Source organism: Mastomys coucha, chromosome X, assembly GCF_008632895.1.
Source record: "Mastomys coucha isolate ucsf_1 chromosome X, UCSF_Mcou_1, whole genome shotgun sequence".
In the NCBI taxonomy this organism is placed as follows: domain Eukaryota; kingdom Metazoa; phylum Chordata; class Mammalia; order Rodentia; family Muridae; genus Mastomys; species Mastomys coucha.
This window is the reverse complement of record NC_045030.1, coordinates 118584651-118593943: the sequence shown is the minus strand read 5'-3', so window position 1 is coordinate 118593943 and position 9293 is coordinate 118584651.

Here is a 9293-nt window from a genome sequence, read left to right as displayed (position 1 = left end):
GACAAGGTTTCTCTGTATAGCGCTGGCTGTCCTGGAAATCACTCTGTAGACCAGGCTGGCGTCCAATTCAGAAATCTGCCTGCTTCTGCCTCCAAAGGGCTAGGATTAAAGACATGTGCCACCACTGCTTAGCTTGATACAAAGCATTTTAACCAAACACAAAAGGGTATATCTTCTTCTAAACACCCCATGGAACTTCCATGAAAATTTAAGACACACTCAGTCACAAAACAAGTCGATGTACAAGAAAATAGAAATAACCTACTACATCTTATAAAACCAGCACAGATTACTGTTGGATTTTAATAACAACCGATAATACAGAAAACCTACTTAACTATGCAAACTGGACAATTCTTGCCTCAATGATCACAGGGTCAAGGCAGAAATAAATTTAAGACTACCTAGAAAAGCAATAGATGGCAGGAAATGATCAAACTCAGGTCTAAAATAAATAAAATCATGAAACAGAACAATAGAAAGAATAAATGAAATGGAGAGGTGGTTCTTTGAGAAAATCAACAAGAGAGACAAACTTTTATCTGAACAAATAAAGAGAGACTATCTAAACTAACAAAATCAGAAACAAAAGGGGACAAAACAGCAGACATTGAGGAATTTCAAAGAATCATTAAGTTATATTTAAAATACCTGTAACTGCATTTGAAAATCTAAAAGGAGATTGAGTTCACCCCCACCCCAAGAATTATTGCTAAACAGCAATAATTCCCCCACATCCTAATAACTTTTCTTTTCATCTACCTCTGGTTGGTGGTGGAAAAGAGAAAAGGTTGCACCCTTATTAAAATAGGCTGTAAAACTTTTATGCCTACAAGTCACGCCCAACTTCACTTAGGCAAAATGGGTTACACTGTGTGTAATGTCATAGAGGGAACAGCAGATTATGAGGATTAGGAATGTTGCTTAAGGAGATTTGCAAAATAGCAGCTACTACTGCTGGGTGGTCTCCTACTGTGTGTTTCCAGAAGGATTTTTCTGGTTTTGCTTTATAGTCTTCACATATACCATTTTGAAAAAGATTGAGGGGGTTAGCTAAAAAGTTCAGATGCTTCACTCAATTCACTTGTATTAGAAAGGATTGCAGAGTTGGTTATGCACATAGAGTCTTAAAGCAGAGGTAGACATGCTTGGAATTAAAAAGAGCCAGGGAAAGAAGAACAGAGTTTAGGTTTGGTAAATAAGACCTGGAATGTACTGAACAATAAAAAAGGGAAAGAAAATAGGCTAGAAGGTAAAGGTCTACCTTGCCCTGCTCCATGTACTTTCACTATCAGGTACACAAAGCACCTCAGTGATACAACAGGCTGAGAAGAGCAGGAGGTGGCACAGGTACAAAGGGTTAATATGCAACTGCTTGAATCACCAGAGGATTTGTTTGGGCCTACATAGAAACCTTCAGCCTTCCCAGTCTTTGTGCAGCATATGCCTGATACTGATGGTATTCCTTCTTATAATGTATTGCTCTGGCAACCAATAAAAGTGTAAGATTTAAAGCATTTTAAAGAAGCTATTTTATCAAATAGCATACATTTTTATTATATTAAAGAAGTGATAAATAACTGGACTACACAGCATAGGATGATTTCACAAGACTGGAAGGGATTGGTGTCAGAAGTTCTGGAAGCTGGTCAACAATTACAATTGTTATCATGGTGGTAGAGGCATGAAGCCACAAAGGAAAAACAATGAAATGTAGCAGGGGTGGAGGGAAGGAGGGATAAACATTACTAAAGACCAGCTGCTTGGTGGAGGGCATTATGGTGATTAACAAGTACAAATCAGATCTGATTATGATGTAATTGAACAATATCATGTTGCAGCTTTATGAGAATGGGATATGAGTGAGGATCCTGGGAAATAAGATCACCTTATTTACTAAGATAATACAGGGTTCTTGTGAAGCCTTTACAGAATTCTTAGAGAGATTAGGTTCAGTTTTGAATAGAGCCACATTAGACCCTGAAACCAGACAGTCATTGTTAGAAATACTGGCCTTTGAGAATGCAAACCCCAAATGTAAGAGAGCAATCAGATCATCAAAAGCATGTGAAGTCTCTATAGAAGAATGGATAAGAGAAACAAATTGTTTTAGTTCTCAGGAGTATAAATCAAATATTTTAGGGCAAATTGCAGCTAGAAATATCAGGAATCAAAATGCTCAATGTTTTAATTGTGTTGAATTTGGTTATGTCCAAGAAAATTATAAGGCTAAAAGTTTCAGAAGCTCAAAATTACAGGTACATTAACTCTAGAGAATATGGAAATCATACAAAAAATAAACAGACTCTGGTTGCTACAAGCCACAAAAGTTTCCAGGGTATTGTAGCCGGAGATGCAAATTGAAGCAAGAGATAGAATTGTGCAACTATTGTCGTTTCCTTACATCAAGGGTAGTACTGCTCTAGTTGGAAGAACAAAGGCTTTTGAGAGCACTCAAAAAGATGTGTAATGTTAAAAAATGGTCAATGATCGGAGAATTAAATTAATGGTACAAGTGAATGGCATAGACATAGAAGGGAAGGTGGATATAGGAGCTGATGTTATTATACTTTTTAAAAAGTCTTTGAATCCAGATTGGTCACTTCAGAAAGTTTATACACAATTTATAGACATTGGTAAAATATCATGGATAAGAAAAAATGTCCAATGGATTATCTGTGTGGGACCAGAAGTGCAAACAAGGAAGTTGAAACTTTTTTGGCTGACATGCCCATATATTTATGGGAAAGGGATCTTTTACAACAATGGGGTACTCAAATTAATATTCCTGCAATTTGGGTGGCAGCAAAAAATAAATTAGATGTGATATGGCAGTTACTCCTGGGGAAGGTATTGATAGGCATGGTAGAGAACAATTGCAAGCTATGCTAATGGTCAAAAAACAGGACAAGTAGTTATAGAAGGAGCCAAGTGTTCCTCAAAAGAGATGAATATTTAGCAAAAAGGGCAAAAACACCCCAGGTATAGACTAAATAATATGTTATTAACGCTAAATTTTCATTCTTTCTTTACTGGATATTTTATTTATTAACATTTCAAATTTTATCACCTTTCTCAGATTTCCCCTCAAGAAATCCTCTATCTTATCCCCTCCCCCTGCTTCTATGAGGGTGCTCCCCCACTCACTTACCCACTCCCACCTCCATGCCTTGGCATTCTTCTACACGGTAGAATCAAGCTTTCATAGTACCAAGGGCCTCTCCTCCCATTGATGCCCGACAAGGCAATCCTCTACTATATATGCTGCTAGAATCATGGGATACTCCCTGTGTACTCTTTGTTTGGTAGTTTAGTCTTTGGGAGCTATGGGAGGGTCTGGTTGGTTGATATTATTGTTCTTCGAATGGGGTTGCAAACCTCTTCAGTTCTTTCAGTCCTTTCTCTAACTCTACCACTGCGGACTGTGTGCTCAGTCCAATGGTTGGCTATAAGCATCCACCTCTGTAATTGTCAGGCTGTGGCAGAGTCTCTCAGGAGACAGCTGTATCAGGCTCCTGTCAGCATGCACTTCTTGGCATCAACAATACTGTCTGAGTTAAGTGACTGTATATGGGATGGATTCCCAAAGGGTGGGGGGAGTCTCTGAAAGCCTATCTTTTAGTCTCCATTCCACACTTTGTCTCTGTATTTACTCCCATGAGTATTTTGTTCTCAAGAAGAACTGAAATATCCACACTTTGGTTTTCCTTCTTCTTGAGGTCCATGTGGTCTATGAGTTGTACCTTGGATATTCTGAGCTTTTGGGCTAATATCTATTTATTAGTAAGTGCATACCATGTGTGTTCTTTTGGGACAGGATTACTTCACTCAGGAAGATATGTTCTAGTTCTATCCATTTGCCTGTGAATTTCAAGAATTCACTGTTTTTAATAAACAAGTAGTACTCCACTGTGGAAGTACCACATTTTCTGTATCCATTCCTCTGTTGAAGGACATCTGGGTTCTTTCCAGCTTCTGGCTATTATAAAGAAGGCTGCTATGAACATATTGGAACATGTGTCATTGTTATGTGTTGGAACATCTTCTGGGTATATATGCCCAGGAGTGGTACTACTGGGTAGTATTGTGTTCGAGTTTCTAAGGAACTACCAGACTGATTTCCAGAGTGGTTGTACCAGCTTGCAATCCCACCAACAATGGAGAAGTGTTCCTCTTTCTCCACATCCTCATCAGCATCTGCTGTCACCTGAGTTTTTTTATCTTAGCTAATATGACTGGAGTGAGGTGGAATCTTAGGATTGCTTTGATTTTCAGTTCCCTGATGACTAAAGATGTTTAACATTTCTTTAGGTGATTCTAGGCCATTACATATCCCACAGCTGAGAATACTTTGTTTATCTCTGAACCCCATTTCTAATAGGGTTATTTGGTTCTTTGGAATCTAACTTCTTGAGTTGTGTGTATATAGTAGATACTAGACCTATATCAGATATAGGATTGGTAAAGATCTTTTCCCAATCTGGTGGTTGACATTTTTTCCTATTGACAGTGTCCTTTGCTTTATCAAAGCTTTGTAATTTTATGAGTTCCAATTTGTCTATTGTTGATCTTAGATCATAAGCCATTGGTGCTCTGTTCAGGAAATTTTCCCTTGTCCATGTGTTCAAGGCTCTTCGCCAATTTCTTTTCCATTAGTTTTAGTATATCTGGTTTTATATGTAGGTCCTTGATCCACTTGGATTGAGCTTTGTACAAGGAGATAAAAATGGATTGATTTGCATTCTTCTACATGCTGACCTCCAGTTGAACCAGCATCATTTGTTGAAAATGTAGTTATTTCCACAGAATGGTTTTAGTTCCTTTGTCAAAGATCAAGTGACCATAGGTCTGTGGGTTCATTTCTGGGTCTTCAATTCTATTCCTTGGATCTACCTGTCTGTCTCTGTACCAATACCATACAGTTTTTATCACAATTGCTTTGTAACTCACCTTGAGGTCAGAGAAGGTGATTCCCCCAGTTCTTTTATTGTTTAGAATATTTTTTGCTATCCTGGGTTCTTTGTTATTCCAAATGAATTTGCATATTGCTCTTTCTAACTCTATGAAGAACTGAGTTGGAATTTTGATGGGGGTTGCCTTGAATTGCTTTAAGCAAGATGGCCATTTTTACTATATTAATCCTGCCAATCCATGACCATGGGAGATCTTTCCATCTTCTGATATCTTCTTTGATTTCTTTCTTCAGAGACTTCAAGTTCTTGTCATACAGATCTTTCACTTGCTTGGTTAGAGTCACACCAAGGTGTGTAATATTATTTGTGACTATTGTGAAGGGTGTAGTTCCCTAATTTCTTTCTTAGTCTATTTATCCTTTGAGTAGAGGAAGGCTACTGATTTGTATGAGTTAATTTTACATCCAGCTACTTTGCTAAAGTTGTTTATCAGGCTTAGGATTTCTCTGGTAGAATTTTTGGGGTCAATAATATTTACTACCATATCATCTGCAAATAGTGATATTTCGACTTTTTCCTTTCCAATTTGTGTTGCTTTGACCTCCTTTTTTTGTCTAATCGCTCTGGCTATGACTTCGAGAATTATATGGAATAGGTAAGGAGAGAGTCTAGTCCCTGATTTTAGTGAGATTGCTTCAAGTTTTTGTCCATTTAGTTTGATATTGACTACTGGTTTGCTGTATATTGCTTTTAATATTTTTACGTATAAGCCTTGAATTCCTGATCTTTCCAAGGTTTTTACCATGAAGGATTGTTGAATTTTGTCAAATGCTTTCTCAGCATCTAATAAGATGATCATGTCTTTTTTTTCTTTGCATTTGTTTATGTAGTGGATTACATTAATGGATTTCTATACATGTCTTTTTTTTTTCCCTTTGCGTTTGTTTCTGTAGTGGATTACGTTAATGGATTTCCATACCTGGGATGAATCCTACTAGATCATGATGGATGATCGTTTTTGATGTGTTCTTTGATTGGGTTTGTGAAAATTTTATTATTTTTGCATTGATATTCATAAGAGAAATTGGTCTGACATTCTTTTTCTTTGTTGGGTCTTTGTGTGGTTTAAGTATAAGCATAATTGTGGCTTCATAGAACAGATTTGTTAGTGTTCCTTCTGTTTCAATATTCTGGAATAGTTTGAAGAGTATTTGTATTATGTTTTCTTTAAAGGACCAATAGAATTCTGTACTAAACCTATCTGGGACTGGAGAGATGACTCAGGGGTTACGAGCATTGACTCCTCTTCCAGAGGTCCTGAGTTCAATTCTCAGCAACCTCATGGTGGCTCAAAACAATCTGTATTGGAAATTGATGCCCTTTTCTAGTGTATCTAAACACTGGTATAGTGTACTCACAGATAAAATCTCTCAATTTTCTTAATGTTGAAATAGGAACAATAGCAGCTAAAATATACTGAGCTTTTAAAAACAAAACTGAGAAATTAGGCCAACTAAAATACTGAAAGGATTGTTGAAATTAGAATGGAAATCTGCAATTGTTTTAAGATGGTGACATGGTTATGCTTATCTATCTACAGTGTATTGGCTCTTCTTGGTTGCTAACTTGTCTATATCTGAAATGAACTACAATCCAGAATTGGAGGGTGTTGCAGAAATTATAAAAAAAAGAATCCTCTCTGCAAACTCACTTTCCCGATGGGCCACATTCTTGTGCTGATACTGTTTGGCCTCAATACTAAATTCAGGGAGGATTTTGTTATTTTCTACCAGTAAGCTACATCTCCCATGCAACTCTTTACACACTCCCCACAATCATTCATCTAAATAGCTCCTAAGACCTGGTAAGTAAAGCATGACTCTTATGGTCTTAATATCCAATCAGATTTACATAATAATAAAATCACAATTTATAAGATGCCAGTACAATAATTTCAGAACCAAATAATAAAGACAGCATTCTAATCCAATTAATCTATTTTGTAAAAACTTTTGTTTGGTTGTATAACCTCATGGCTTCTGGCTCGTCCTCATCATCTGCCTCCATGATCTGATACTGCCCCTCCCCCACCCTGTCCTGCTCCTCTGACCTTTTTCCTCTTCCAAGTCTAGCTCCACTTCTCTATTTATATCCAATCACAGGTTTGTCTTTGCCCTAATGTGATTGGACAAAGAAAATGCTGTAGCAGGAGGGATCATCCCTGATCCAGATCTTGAGGCTAGAAGACACAAGTGTCTAACCTGGATCTTGGCATGGAGATCTTGAGGCATAGAGGCTATGAAAAGCTTTGGCCTAGGAAAGGTAGTACACACCTTTAATCCCAGGACACTAAGGCAAGGAAATCTCTGAGTTCAACGTTAGCTTGGGACAAAATAAGTCCTTGATCCAGGCATGGCGGTACATACCTTTAATCTGGGTCATACCTTCTGCTAGAGATGTAATTACCTACATAAGAACATTGGAAGAAGGAAGAGTAGGTCTTTTACACCATTTGCATTTACTTCTCAGCACATCTTTTGGAATCTACTACAGAAGATGAACGGAAAACAATGAGCCATGTGGGACTGAGCAACTTCTAGAATCTTGGACTTCCAATTCACAGCTGGCCATAGTTGGGGAGTTGGAATACACACTATAAGTCATCATAATCAAATACCTAAATATAGAAAGACATTCTATATGTCCTATGATTCTAGAGAACCCTGACTAATACATACAGGGAATGAAAATACCAACAAAATGTAGAAAGATTAGAAATGACCAGGAAAAACCTATTAGCTAAGACATGATTGTTTTCACAAAGCATATAGCCCAAGTGATTCATATACTGTCTTGGTTACTGATTTCTCCAAAATATGCATGCAAATTAACTTCAAAAGGGATAGTCCTAATGATTAATCATACAGAGGCTAGACAATGCAGAAATTTGACACACAACGCAGAGGCAGGATGAACAAAGGGACTGGGCAACAAATGCCAAGCTAGATTTTTTTCAAACTACCTATTTTTTTTTTCCTTAGGGCCAATACAGGAATTCTTTGCCACAATCCAACAGGAAGTAATTTTACAAAGACTAGTGCCCTGGTCCCTTAAGTTGGGGTGTATAGGTTTGGTCATTTGATATATTATAATTTTTATTATCTATAATGGAATGTTATTATTGGTTCTGATTAGGATTGATAAAAATTTAAAGTCATTTTCTTTGAATAATTGTATATTAATAGAAATTTAAGATTTTTTGTTTAATTATTATATATTGATAGACATTTAAGTTTTTTGTTTGACTTATTGTATATGGATAGAAATTTATGGCTATTTTGTTAGATTATTGTTTGACTTTATTGTAATAAGTTATTTATTAAAATGTGATGGTTCTTACAATTATTTCTCTTGTGTGTATTTTGCTAATGTTGGAGAAAATGAAAATTCCTAAACAGAAAGGGGGATATGAAGTAGAAACCTCTGGATTGTTTATAAAGTCAGTTATACAAAACAATATATTGTTTGTGCACAGACATGAAAGACGTCTTGCTAAAGCAGACACAAGGAAGAACAGAATGTCTTCTTAGCAGGCACAGGCAAATGGATGTTTTGATATTATGGACACACGTGTGATTGTTACCTCCCCCTTCCCCTCAGTCATTAGACTTCTGGCAGTCTCTGCTTGGAGGTTAATACCTGGGGAGCTGGGACAGATGCTCTCTGCAGACTATCAGTTTGTCTTTGAAGAAGCCGCCTGAGCAGGACCACCACCTGAGTATGCCCATCCCCTGAAGATCTTCCAAACCTGGGGACTTTGGCACCTGAACCTTTTTTGCAGTATGCAAATATCATGTAATCTAGAGATTTGGTTTCAGTTTCTCCTGTGACGATAAAAACCCTGGCTTATTCTAAATAAAGTGAAGTCTTGATTGGGCTATTTCAACTTGACTTCGTGATTTCTCTTTGCATTTTACACCCTCTATTTCAGGTTCTTTGTTCCCTTCTCTGAGAGAACCCCTGTTCCTGAAACTGAGGGCACTTTCATGTGATGAAGGAGTATGCATATGACCCCATAACAGTGGGAGAGGAACTTTGGTTTGCTCTGCCTCATCATTCTTCTCTAAAGAAATACATGTATTGGTTTACCTTATATGGCATTGTTGAGCTCTACTGTGATAATGCTGCTGTTGTGAATAGCCCTAGTGCTGTTAGTATTTTGATGCTAATTCCACTTCACTGGGAGGGGTACCTGGGAAAAGGAGTGAATCCTGTACTCAGGTGACTTCTTGTGAACCTTCCCCTAATGAATACAGATTTCAAGGACCCAATCACTGGAAGAGTAGGAGGGGCCTTTTGGGTCAGAAAAAGGGATGGCAG